General features: G+C 41.3%; 1 long non-coding RNA gene across 5 annotated transcripts in view; it reads left to right on the top strand.

Annotated features, from left to right (window-relative positions):
* Positions 1 to 13,265, top strand: part of LOC102902579 — a 70,375-nt gene that overhangs the window by 11,570 nt on the left and 45,540 nt on the right. For 3 of the 5 annotated variants that reach the window (XR_006587942.1, XR_006587941.1, XR_002737278.2), the window contains exons 2-3: positions 6,937 to 6,992; positions 11,943 to 12,058. The exons of 1 other annotated variant lie outside the window; for it this stretch is intronic. This is a non-coding gene — a long non-coding RNA (uncharacterized LOC102902579). The remainder of the gene's footprint in view (positions 1 to 6,936; positions 6,993 to 11,942; positions 12,059 to 13,265) is intronic. One more of the 5 variants, XR_006587943.1, reaches the window with a different exon arrangement.

Genomic DNA, 13,265 nt, shown 5'->3' with positions numbered 1-13,265 from the left:
TCCAGACAGGATTTCAGGGTGGCACAGCCAGTGAACCCTCCTCCCCTAAAAGATACAAAGTTCTGAATCCATTGTTCTTTTATCAACCCTTAAAGTGGAGTTTTTTTCTTATTGTAAAAGTAATAAATGCTCACTCATTTAAAAAACTGGCAGAAAACATATCACAATATGAAAAATAAAAATAAATGTCTGAATATGTGTAAATTCTACCATTTATAGAATTGGGGTTCATTTTTAAATATTTTATGGCTACTGAGCTACTAATTGAAAAGATACTAAAGCAAACAAAACAGGAGAGTTTACACCACATCTCAAAGTCACAATACAAAGAAGAGGGCGGTGAAAATGTCTCAAATGAGAATAGCCATTATTTTAGTCATTTTAATAAGCAAGATTCTAATGTGATATTTGGGCTAACTCAAGATTCCCTTACCCCGCGTCCTTTCTTGACCAGGATGGAAGCATTTGGGAGTGATAAATATACTCCTTGAGGGTTGAATTTTAAAGCACATCAGCTGTGCCAAATAATTATCATATGTGAAGCCTAGTCTCATTGCATTGTCGGCATGTGGTTTGCTGAGCTCCTTTGTAGAAGTTAGACAAGATGCTTGCCCCGCCTTTCTTTCTTTGACTCAGCCTCTTTCTATTAGACAAATCAGAAACTAAGATTGTCACTTCACAGAGAGAGGGAAGACAAGGAAGTCAAGCCGCCAGGGTAATTCAGATTCTGTGTGAGGACCGTGACTACGTGTGGCTAGGGGCTGGTTTTCCAAACAACTCAGTCGTCTTTTACAGCTACTCTAACTTAATAGCTCAATCAAGACAAAATGTTGTGAACATTTATAATAACAAGCCGGCCTCACTTATTTTTTGGAGTCAGATAACTCTTATTTGTTCACTATAAACAACTATTTTTTTAATCCGTGTTTATGTTATGCATAATAATGACCTGAACGCTTTCACATCGTTTCAAATGAAATATTCTGGGTTTTCTCCCAACCAGTCCAAAATAGTGAGATTTTTACTGCATCCAGTATTCCAGGAATTTGCCTTTTTTTTCCTTGTAGTTCTTATATACATTTTTAATTACACACGGTATGTGTCCATTGTAGGGGAAAAAATGGGAAAAGTAGCTCTGTTTTAAAATATTTATAAGATTTGGAGGTCTGAACTTGAGCCAGAGGTGAGAAATAAAGTGAAGATATCTAACAGAGATATTAAAATGAAATTTGAGTTAATTTACCAAGACTTAGGTATTTAGAATGCACAGATTTATCAGACACCTTTATTTTACTTTAAAATGATTTAATGTAGGGGCGGCTGGCTGGCTCCGTCAGTGGAGCCTATGACTCTTGATCTCGGGGTTGTGAGTTCAAGCCCCACGGGTGGCATGGAGTTACTTAAAATTTTTAAAAATATTAATAAATAATATGATTTCATGTTGACTGTTATCATCAAAGTTGCTACTATTTTTTTCCTCTACTAACCAAATAAAGATGTTGACTAATTCATCCTATAGGCTGAACTATACCCAGTTAGTCAGAAGCAAGTGAGTTTTAATTCCATTTATAAAATAAGCAAGGGAAAACATTCCTACTTTGCCCAAATAATCTGTTACTGTATTTCCTTCCTGCCCTGAATAGCTCTACCATGAAGAAGCTTTTCATTACAGTTCATTTAAATCTCTTAAGCCACATCTTCACCCCATTTCTTGTGGGAATCAAATGTATTTGAATCTATTGCCTGTGACTTTCACTTCTGTCTGGGCATTTGTCTAAGTTTCTGGACTATTTTGGCTTTTCCTTGCCTGTAATCCACTTGTGTTTATTTGTTTGACAGAAACAACTGTTGGAGTCGTGTGCTTGTAAACACATAACCACAAATTCTACTTCCAAGCCCAATTTCTGAAATTGCTGGTAAAAATTTGTAAACCTTGTAAAAATTCCACAAGAAATACACAAATACATTCTTACCGTAGAAGATACACTTCCTCTCACCACATTGATTTCCTAAGCCATTTACTGTCTATACTTTCCACCCAGTTCCTACACATTGTCAGCCTGTTTTGATTTTTTCCTCCTAAGACTCAAGCAGGATTTATTTTCTCTGTCTGTATAACAGTAGAATACAGATCTATAGAATCAAAATACAGTTCATCATCAGTAGATAAAAGGTTTTTATGTCCTCCCATGGAGGCTGGATACTCACATCTAGTAGCTGTTATTTGACCCAGCCATGCTGAGTCATACCAATGGTCCACTGTCTTCAGTGTCCAGTCTCTGATAATTGAACCAGGACTCAGACAGAAGAGCTTGGTAGATATCCTTAGCAAAACCCCACCTTAGCCCCCCACCCCTCAAAAAGCACGATTTAGCTTCAATTACCCTTCACTTCATTGAAACAGTGTTTCTCTCCATTAACTAGCTGAGTGACTTTGGGAGCATCACCTAACCTTGGGGGCCTCATTTTATTATGTACAAATAGGGACACTTGGGTGGCTCAGTCAGCTAAGCATCTGACTTTGGCTCAGGTCATGATCTCACAGTTTGTGAGTTCGAGCCCCGCATTGGGGTCAGAGCCTGGAGCCTGCTTCAGATTCTATGTCTCTCTCTCTCTCTGCCCTTTCCCCACTCATGCTCTGCCTCTCTCAAAAAGTAAAGAAACATTAAAAAAAAATTTATTATGTATAAATAAATCAGGTAGTCATAGGATGCCATTTCTAAATTTTCTCCCTGCTTCTAAAATTCTTTTATGTCCTTTACTTAGCTCAAATGAGAGGCTGAAAATAAGATAATGATATTGGTAACAATAATTTATAAAAACATAGCATGTATTTTTCCCTAAGGAATTTTCACTTTGTTTCCCTATTGAAAATATTGATCAAGAGATCTTGACATCAACAATCTAGAAATGATTCCTATGCTGAGGTCAGAGTGAACCAAGGAGTCTGAGAGGACAAGTCACTGAGAGGACAACAACCAAGGGGCAGACTGGATTCCAGTTTGAGAAGAGAAGCAAAAGTTCAAAGTCAAGAAAAATTTGTCAAAAGTCAAGTTCCGCAGAGGAGGCGAGGCCATAAAAGGGAGAGAAAGTCATGTTTCAAAAATGAGCAGAAATAGACTGGGTATCAGAGTGGGAATAAAGATAGTGTCATGGTGGACCATATGAGGCTTTTCACATTCTATACTGGTTATCTATTGCTATATAACAAATTACCCTAAAATTAGCTGCTTGAAACAACAAACATTTATCTTCTCATATGCCTTCTCAGGGTCAGGGAGCTAAAATGACTTAGCTGGATTTTGTGGCTCAGGGTCTTTCATGAGGTTGCAATCAAACTGTTGTCTGGGACTACAGTCTCTGAATTCTCTGAATTCTTGACCAGGGCCAGAGGATCCACTTCCAGGCTCACTCACATGGCATTGGCAGGTGGCTTCCTCTCCACCTGGGCTTCTCCATGGGGTTTCTTACAACAGGATTCCCCCAAGCCAAGTGATCTGAGTCAGATGCCCAGTCAGAGGGCAAGAAAGAGATCAAAATGAAACAGTAGTGTCTTAATAATGTAATGTCAGAAATGGCAGACAATCACTTCCGCCATATTGTTCTGGTCACAAACACCAACCCCAGTACAACAGAAAGAGAACCACATGGGGGTGTGAAGGCCAGGATCGCTGGGACCATCTTAAGGGTTGGCTGCCAGAAGTCCCATGCTGCAGCCTATCTGTTTGGGGATAGCTTTTTATGGTGTCAAAGGAGAAAAACTCAGAGTGGACTTAATACACGAACAAAAGCTTCACAGTGTTAGGAGCTAAGCTCAGGCTCAAAGGTAACCAATGCTAGGGGCTGCCAAATGAGGGGAGGTGGACAGGGCTACAGGCATGAAAAGAGCTAACAGAATACAGTAGAAGTTGTCAAACTTCTTGTGGAAAGGTCTGGATAGAAAAGATTCCAAGCTTCATGGGCCCTACAGTCTCTGGTGGCAATTACTCAACTTTGTGTTTGTAGTGTGAAAGCAGCCATAAACAACGTATAAAGGGATGAGTGCGGATGTGTTCCAATAAAACTTTCTTTGAGGACACTGAAATTTGAATTTCATTTAATTTTCATGTGTCACAAAATATTATTATTTAGATTCTTTTTAATCATTTAAAACTGTAAAAGTCATTCTTAACCCATATGTCCTACCAAAAGAGACCATGAGCCAGATTTGGCCAGTGGCCCTTGGTTTGTGGATCCAGAATGAATGTAGGCTAAGTAAGACCTGACTGAAACCTGAGTAATATGGCAAAGTGCTATTTTTCGATAAAAGTTTTAATCCTAGTAACATGCTGAATACCTGATGTGCCGCCTCAAGTAGTTCAAACTCAAAATATGTAAGATCCCCTAAAAATGTTCATTAGCGCCCTTAAACTCCTGCTGTTTTAGTTAGTAATGTTGGAGGAAATGGAACCAAAACCGGACATGGAGGAGACCAAGGTTTAATTAAAAACTCATCTCATCTGTTTTGTTCATTTGTTTTCTTTCTGAAATTCCATACAAAACAAAGACACAAACAAACAGAAAAAACAAAGACAAGCAAAAACCCAGACTCTTAAATACAGAGAACAAAGTGGTAGTTACCAGAGAGGGAGTGGGGCGATGGGGGGATGGGTGAAGTAGGTAAAAGGAATTAAGAGTACACTTACTGTAATAAGCCCTGAGTAACGTATAGAATTGTTCGATCACTATATTGTACACCCAAAACTAACATAACACTGTATGTTAATTATACTTCAATAAAAAAGAAAAAAAAAATCACATCATCTTTTAAAAATGAAAATCCAGTAACTGCTATGTAAATATTTCATTTGATCACATTTATTTGTTGCAGATCTTTTCCCCATATTTTAATAAAATAATTAAAAATAATTTAAGAAATAATTAGAGTGATGTATGCAATTTAAGCCAAATTTATTTCCCTAGGATAAGCAAAGAGTCATAGGAATTTGAGAGCAAGAACTAATCTCTAAAGCACTGAATTTTTGAAACCAATGTGATTCCCAAACAATAGACACTTTGAATTCATGAACCAATGATAACAGGATAACAGGACCATTCACTGAACATTTCCAAGTGTGCTATGATGGCTGAGGATAAAGTTAGTGCTAATGTCTGAACTCTTGCTCTTCTGAATTTTATTTTATCTTTTATAAATACGAGGAATACAATAGGAAAAGTTATCATGCATATTATTTGAATTTTCCAAATTGGAAAAAGAAATTGAATTGGTCTGTTTCCTTTGATGATTACTTAGATTTCATTTTGAAAACATGCTGAATGCAGGTCCCTTTAATACAATAATAGACAATTAACCATCTGCTGGGTAGTATCTTCCTAACGACCAATGGCCTCAGAGCACGGAGCCCTCTCGACCATTCCCAGGGCAACTCATCTGAGAAGAAAAGACCTTGAACTGGCTAAACTGCCACAAAACTATGCCATCCCATTTCTCAGTCTCCCTCATTCATTCTTCCCTCCTTGATCCATCCATTCAAACAACTACTGTTGCTTTCCCAGCCCTGGGCTCCACATAAGAGAGCTTGTCTCCAGTGCAAATCTGACCTAATCTCAGCAAGGCTACAGAGCCCTCATCTCTAATAAGACTTTTCTCACTTATGTAGTCAGAGAAACTCAATTCATCTGTTTGCTTTGATGTCACCTATAATAAAAGTCAGTGCCTTCTTCATTGACTTAATCTTTGTTGTTTTTAAATGTTCCTAGTCAAAACTGGGAAAAGCCCAATAGCACATTCTTATACTGATTCATAAATGAACCTAGTATTTATATGCCTAACCTGGTACATATCTGCCTACCAACTAATAAACTGTAGCATTAAATTAGGGGGAGAAACAGAAACAGGAAATTTTTAAGTAATCTCTCTACCCAATGTGGGGCTTAAACTTACAACCCCAAGATCAAGAGTCACGTGCTCTACCGACTGAGCCTGCCAGGCGGCCCCAGAAACAGTACTTTAACAATTCTTTTACCCTAATCAGGGTGTCGCGTAATAAAAAAAAAAAAAATACGTCTCAGTTAGCTGGACAGCATTCTTAGTTCAGAGAATCTGTGCTTTTAAGTGGACAAAAGGACTGTCTGGGTATGCTGCCTGGTACTATTCTCACTTCTCACATCCAGCGAGCCAGCGTGATATGTCAAAGACGTGAGAAAACGTGCCGAGCTAGAATTGAGGACTCTGCTCTTAAAATTGTACAAGCATTGTCAGTTATCAGAAGGAGTTATTTTAGTTGGAGACGCTATTGGAATGCCCTAATGAAATCTTCTGATTCTTTGTTGATTTATTTTGGTCAGGAGATACACTGCTCTGTGAACCACTGACTCGACTTCATTCTTACGAGGTGGGGCAATTAGTTAGAAAGAAAAGAAATGTACTCTTTGAACGAAAGACCATGACAAGGGACACTCCCTTGCTCGAACTCCTAACAATCCATTAGAGATCAAATAAAAGTTGGCATCTTTTATGATATCTGAGCGGGGATGGAGTGTGAGAAGACAAACACCTCTGGGTCATCGCTGCCTACGAGGCCCTCCATTTTCCCACGCGAGCCTGTGCAGCCATTAGCCCAATGTCCTCCAGTTCATTCCTCTTTCTGCCACATTCTGACCTCTGGAAAATTAGGTCCGTTAATACTTTGGGACATTTGTCCTAATGATAGTTCTGAACTGATTTAGATAAGAAAGAATGCATATAATTTTAAACAATTTCTTTTATCATGCATGATGTATTTATCCATCGTCATAACTGAATGAGAAGAAGAGAGGGCGTTCGTCATCAAGTGAGGAAAGAAATATTTTCACCATTAGCAAAAAAGCTGTATATTTGGTAAGCACCTAACTGCATATCAAAGAGACTTACACATCTTGTTTCTTGTCTTTGAGGAGCTGCCCATTCTGAGAGGAAATCATGTAAATGAAACAGGAACTTTGGCATAAAGGTAATAAACCAATTCATGAATATGCAGTGCCTTATTTACATCAACTCTAAGTCAAAAATGATTTAAAGATAGGGAATATGAATAGCAGTCTATCTGGGGTAGGACTGGGGAGCTTGGGGGTACAATTTCAATTCTAGTCAAGAGGGAGAAGTTTTAAACTCTTTATAATCAATACAGAATTTTCCTTGACTGTGTACCTAAAACAGCAAACTATGATTCGAAATGATGACCCGAGAAAAGGGTCATCATAATTTCTTCTTAGAGTCAAAGAGAAGACAGAGTCCCCTTCTTTTGCTCAGAGAGGGCCTACTCTTGCACGTGGGGAACTCACCTGTGTGTACTCACAGACCCGAGGCTGAAAGCCTGAGGCTTTCAGTGTCTTAGACTGGATTTGGGCACAGTAGTTTACTCTGGGGGTGACCCTCAGAAGCAGAAGTGAGGGGAAAAAAGTGGGCAAGACAGGAGGAGCAAGCCACTATGGTGTGTGCTATTGATTGCTTCTCTGGACTTTTAAGGCTCAGCCTTATTGTAGGAAATGCCCTGAAGCCCCATGCGGAAAGTAACTCTAAGTCATAGCACCCAAAGATGGGAGGCTGGTCTATTCATTTACGACAAAGAAGCCAAGAATACACAATAGAAATGATAGTCTCTTCGATAAATGGTGTTGGGAGCACGGAGCCTGCCTTGGATCCTCTGTCCCCCTATCTACCTTCCCCTCCCCTGCTTATGCTCTCTTTCTCTCTCAAAACCAAATAAACGTCAAAAAAAAGTTAGGGCTGCCTGGGTGGCTCAGTTGGTTGAGCGTCCAGCTTCCGCTCAGGTCATGATCTCGCAGTTCACGAGTTTGAGCCCCACACTTCCATGCTTCATCTGGAGCCTGCTTCAGATTCCGTGTCTTCCTTTCTCTCTCTGCCCCTTCCCCACTTGTGCTCTGTCTCTCTGTCCCTCAAAAAATAAATAAGCATTAAAAAATGGTGCTGGGAAAACTGAAGGGCCACATGGCAAAAAGCCAAAACTGGACCATCTTACACCATACACAGAAATAAACTCAAAATGAATTACAGACTTGAACGGTAAGACCTGAAACCATAAAACTTCCAGAGAAAACATAGGAGGTAAACTCCTTGATATGGATCTTGGAAATGATCTTAGGAATTTGACACCAAAAGCCAAAACAACAAAAGCAAAAAAAAAAAAAAAAAAAAAAGGATTACTTCAAACTAAAAAGCTTCTACACAGCAAATTTAATTATCAACAAAATGAAAGGCAAACTACTGAATAGGAGAAAATATTTGCAAATCATATACCTGATAAGGGGTTAATATTCAAAATGCATATAGCACTCATACAACTCAATAGTCAAAAAGCAAAACAAAACAAAATAAAACCCAAATAATTCAACTGAGGAAGTGAATAGATGTTTTCCAAAGAAGACATACAGATGGCCAACAGACACAAGAAAAGATGCTCAACATCACTAATCACCGGGGAAATGCAAATCAAAATGACAGTATTACTTCATACCTGTTAGAATGGCTACAGCCAAAAACAAGAGATAACAAGAGTTGGAGAAAATGGAGCCCAGGAGCACTGTTGGTGGGGATGTAAACTGAGGCAGCCACTATGGAAAACAGTATGAAGGTTTCTCAAAGAAATTGAAAATAGAACTATCAAATGATGCAGGAGTTCACTTCTGGGTATATACCTGAAGGAAATGAAAACAGAGCCTCAAAGAGATATCTGCACTCCTGTGTTCATTGCAGTGTTATTTACGACAGCCAAGATACGGAAATAACCTAAGAATCTATCAATGGAGGAATAATGAAGATGTCACACACACACACACACACACACACACACACACACACACATATACAGACAGTGGAATATTATGCAGCCATAAAAAGGAGGAAATTCATTTGCAACAACATGGATGGGCCTTGAGAGCATTATGCTAAATGAAATGTCAGAGAAAGGTAAATATGGCATGATCTCACAAACACATGAACCTTAAAAAAATAAATATAGAAACAGATTGGTGGTGGCCGGAAATGGGCAGGGGTTTGGGGGGAAGGTGAGAGAAATGGATGAAAGTGGGAAAAAGGTACAAACTTCCAATTATAAGATAAATAAGTCCTGGGCATGTAACGTATAGCCTGGTGGCTATAGTTAACAATACTGTATTGCGTATTTGAAAGTTGCTAAGAGAATCAATCTTAAAAATTTTTTATCACAAGAAAAAAAAAGTGTATGTTCGGTGATGGATGTTAAACTTATTGTGGTAATCATTTCACTACATGTGAAATCAAATCATTGTGTTGTATCTCAAATCATTATGTTGTAAATCTAAAACCACTATAATGTTACATGTCCTTTATATCTCAATAAAAGTTGAAGAAAAGCAAACATAGGAGGCTGGGCATTATCAATTAGGTTCTATCTTCTGTTACTCTGGGGTGGCTTCTGAAGGCATTAAATCCCTCGAGTTTTCCAGCTACGACGTCCCCACCTGAGTGAGCTCGCGCAGCTTCAGAGGGAGTTCTGAGGTAGAGAGAGTTCTAAAAGGTGCTTGAGACAGGACCCTGCAGCATAGATCGAACTGTCCACCGCTCCTGTGGCGAGAATCGGAGGCAAGAGGTGGGGTATGATAACGAGCACCACTCATGTCTGCTGGCCAATCTCTTGCAGCTGTCAGATCTCGTCATGTCCACAGTGGACCCACTGAGTCGGACGCGCCCATCCTGGAGCACTTACGTGATGCCCCAGTGAATTCCCTGAATTCCAGATATGCGTCTCCCTGTCACATTGCAGCAGCAACAAGCAGCTTTTCATGATAATCAGAACTGATTTCTCCTGCCGGTACGGGAACTCCTTCCTTGCCTGGTAGTCTCCCATCTTGAGACCAAAATGCCCAGGCTGCCGACTTGCTACAGTTTAGCTTCCATGGAAGCTTTACTGTGCTCAGGTCAAAGCAATCGTCTGGAACCAGAATTTTCAATCCATTAGAACTTAGAGTCACAGGACTGACGGGTGCTGATGGTGGTGGTGAGAAGGGCAATCCTACTTTTATCCCTTCGTCCCTGGACCCATGAAGTCCGGCTATTAGAGACACAGCACTCTGCACCAGCCAGCAGTTCCATCCTGAAGGACAGAATCCCCAAGCTCATGCCTTTTTGAAACCTTGAATAAGCCATCCCAACGTTCTTACTGCTTCCAGGTAATGGGAGAACCCACTGTATGGGTGGGACAATGGGTGCCCTTTGTCATACTTCCTTTGCCATAAAATGGGTCTTTTGGTGCAAGACAATGTTAATCTGGGGTCCCATGCCTATAAATGAAGCACTCTGTAAGCACTCAGACCACTGCACTCACAGACGCACAGCAGGTGTGGAGTGGAAACCCATATCCAGGATTGCTGTCAGTTCCAATAGGAAAAGATCGCTCCTCCTTCCAGAATGGACTGTGTCCAGTGTAATTTACTTGCTGTCAAGTGGCTGGCCATTCAAACATATCAAAAATAGAGCTCCTGATATTCTCTCTCAAACCTGCTTTTCCTTGATTTTCCCCATGGTAACTTATGGCAACTCTATCCTTCTGGTTGTTCAGGCTAAAAACTTTGGGAACACCCTGGACTCCTCTCTTTTTCTCACATTCTACTGCTGATGCACTAGCAAATCATGTTGGCTCAGCTTTCAGAATATATCCAGAATATGGCTTCTCCTTCCCCATTTTTACCTCCCACTCCAAATTTACCTCTGTCAACTTTTATCTGGATTATTGGAATAGTCCTTAACTGGTCTTCCTGCTTCTGTTTCTAGCCCCACGAAGTCTATTCTCAACGTGTCATCTCAACCCAATCAACCCTGTTAAAACACAATCATATTATGTCATTCCTCAGTTCAAAACTTTCCAACGGCTCCCAGTCTCAATCAGAGAAAAAGTCAAAGTCCTTACAAGGGCCCATGTATTCCCTATGTGATCTGAGTCTCTGTGGCAGACAGACTCCCAGGGGTCCTCATGCCTTTGTGTGTCCATGCCTTTGTGTGATCCCCTCCCTTTGACTGTTGGTGGGAGCTGTGACTGGCTTCCCCCCAACAGAATACAGCAAAGGTGTGAGATGTCACTCCCGTGATTACATTTATGTAACTTTATGTAGCACTCCTCTGCTAGCAGACTCTCTCACTCTCCTGCTGGCCTTAAATAAGCAAGCTGCCATGTTGTGACCTGTCTATAGAGTAGGCCATCTGGTAGAGAATTCTATGCAGCTTCCAAAACTGAGAGTGGGCTCTGCTGAGGCCCAACAAAAAACCCCTACAGCTCTCAGTCTTACAGCTGCAAGGGAATGAATTCCAACAACCTGAGTGAGCTTGAAAGTGGATCCCTCCCTAGTTGAGTCTCCAGATGAGAACACGGCCCCACTGCCACCTTGACTAGAGCCTTGTGAGACCTCAGTAGAGGACGTTAGGCTGAGAATGGACTCCTGGCCCAAGAAAACTGTAAGCTAATAAATGGGTGTTGTTTTGAGCCTCAAAGTCTGTGGTCATTTGTTAGCAACAGGTAACAAACATAGTCCTGTTAACTTTTCTGAACACATCCCCTCCTACTGTCCCCATCATACACTCTGCTTGAGCTACTTAGGCTTCTTTGTTGTGTCTCTCATGAGCCAGGTACATGCCCATCACAAGACCTTTGCATGTGAAGTGTTCCTCAGCTTGGGATGTTCTTCCCTAAGATGTACACATAGCTCTTTGTCCTCACACACTTCTTGTTTTCACATAAAAGCCATCTTCTCAGTAGGCCAGCTTATCTAAAACTTTACAACCTTCCCTCATCCCGTAACTTCCTTCCCTACTTTATGTTTTCTCCTTGGAATTCATCTGTAACTCCATGCTGTACCTTACTCTATACTTTAATGCTTCATCCTACTTACTGTTTTTTCTCTCTCCCTAGAACGATAGCTCCACGAGGACTGGGATCTTTGTGGTTTTGCTATATTCACCCCACAGCGAATCCAGTGTGTGTGGTGGTGTGATTCCTTTCTGCCACGCTAACTCACTCTGCGAAAGGTACAGATTTAGAACATATCTGGGTTTAGCCAGGGTTGGCGTATGATGAGAAGACAGAAGGGCAGCAGGGCAGACAGGCTGTGTGTTTTCTGAGGAACGGTGACGCTACAAGATCAAGCGTAGGAGGGAAGGAGGGACATTCAGGAAGTGGTGTGTAATTTGAGGTTTCATTAAAATCTGGGAATTCCTGGGCTGGGATTACTAGATATGCAGGAGACTAGGAGGTGATGTTTGGAGAGGTGGCGTTTGAAACTGAGGTGGTGGAAATGCGCTGGGTGATAACAAGGTCTAGGACGTGGCTTTGTGATTGGGTGGCTGAGATGAGGTGGAATAAGAGATCAGTGGCTGCGAAAGAGTCAGGAACCGAGAGACCAGTGTGTTGGGTGGATGGTGTCTGAAATTCTGAAGTCTCCAAGAATGGTGAGAGGGTTGAGAGAGAAGTGACTTAAGTGTTCAAGCCACTGAAGAATAAGGCACATAACAGAGAGATTGGCAATTCATAGCTGTGATTTAGGACTACCGCAAGAGGGAGAAACCACCTTCGCCTGAAAGCTGAGGCAAACAGGAGTCCTGTGGGGGGTAGCCAGGTTTTTGTTAGATCAGGGATTGGAAAGCTACCACCCTTGGGCCAAGTCTGGCCTGCCCCTGGCTTTGTACATAAAGTTTTATTGGAACACTTTGTTGACGTATTTTCTCCGACTACTTTTGCACTAGAATGGCAAAGTTAAGTAGTTGCAACAAAGACTGTATGGCCCGCAAAGCCTAAAATAGGTACTTCCTGGCCCTACACAGGAAATGTTTGAGTTAGAGCAAGAAGAGGAATGGAATGTTCTGGTACACTAGGACTTTGTTGATAATGGACTATGAATTTCAAAGGGAACTTTGGGAATGATTTAGGAGGAGGGAGAAAGGTGGAAGATGAGGTCAGATGAGGGCATTTTAGGGCAACCTGGCCAGGGATGGTGATCTTGAGGCTTAGGCTTCGGATGGTGACTGAGGCAGCCAGGGAGGTGAGAAGGTGCGATGAGCTGGATCTCCAGCACACCCCAGGCTGGGGACCTCCCATGCATGGAGGTGCTGAAGCAGCTCTGGGAGCCTGCAGCCACTGAAGACCTTGGAAGCTTGATTTGCCTTCAGCTGATGCTTGGGAGCCCGCAGCAGTAAACATCTCTGGGCTCTGGGCTTGCTAGCATCTGATCTGGGGTCA

The sequence above is a fragment of the Felis catus genome, chromosome D3 (assembly GCF_018350175.1).
Source record: "Felis catus isolate Fca126 chromosome D3, F.catus_Fca126_mat1.0, whole genome shotgun sequence".
In the NCBI taxonomy this organism is placed as follows: Eukaryota; Metazoa; Chordata; class Mammalia; order Carnivora; family Felidae; genus Felis; species Felis catus.
Note: the sequence above shows the minus strand (reverse complement) of the source record. Positions and strands in the feature narration are given on the sequence as shown.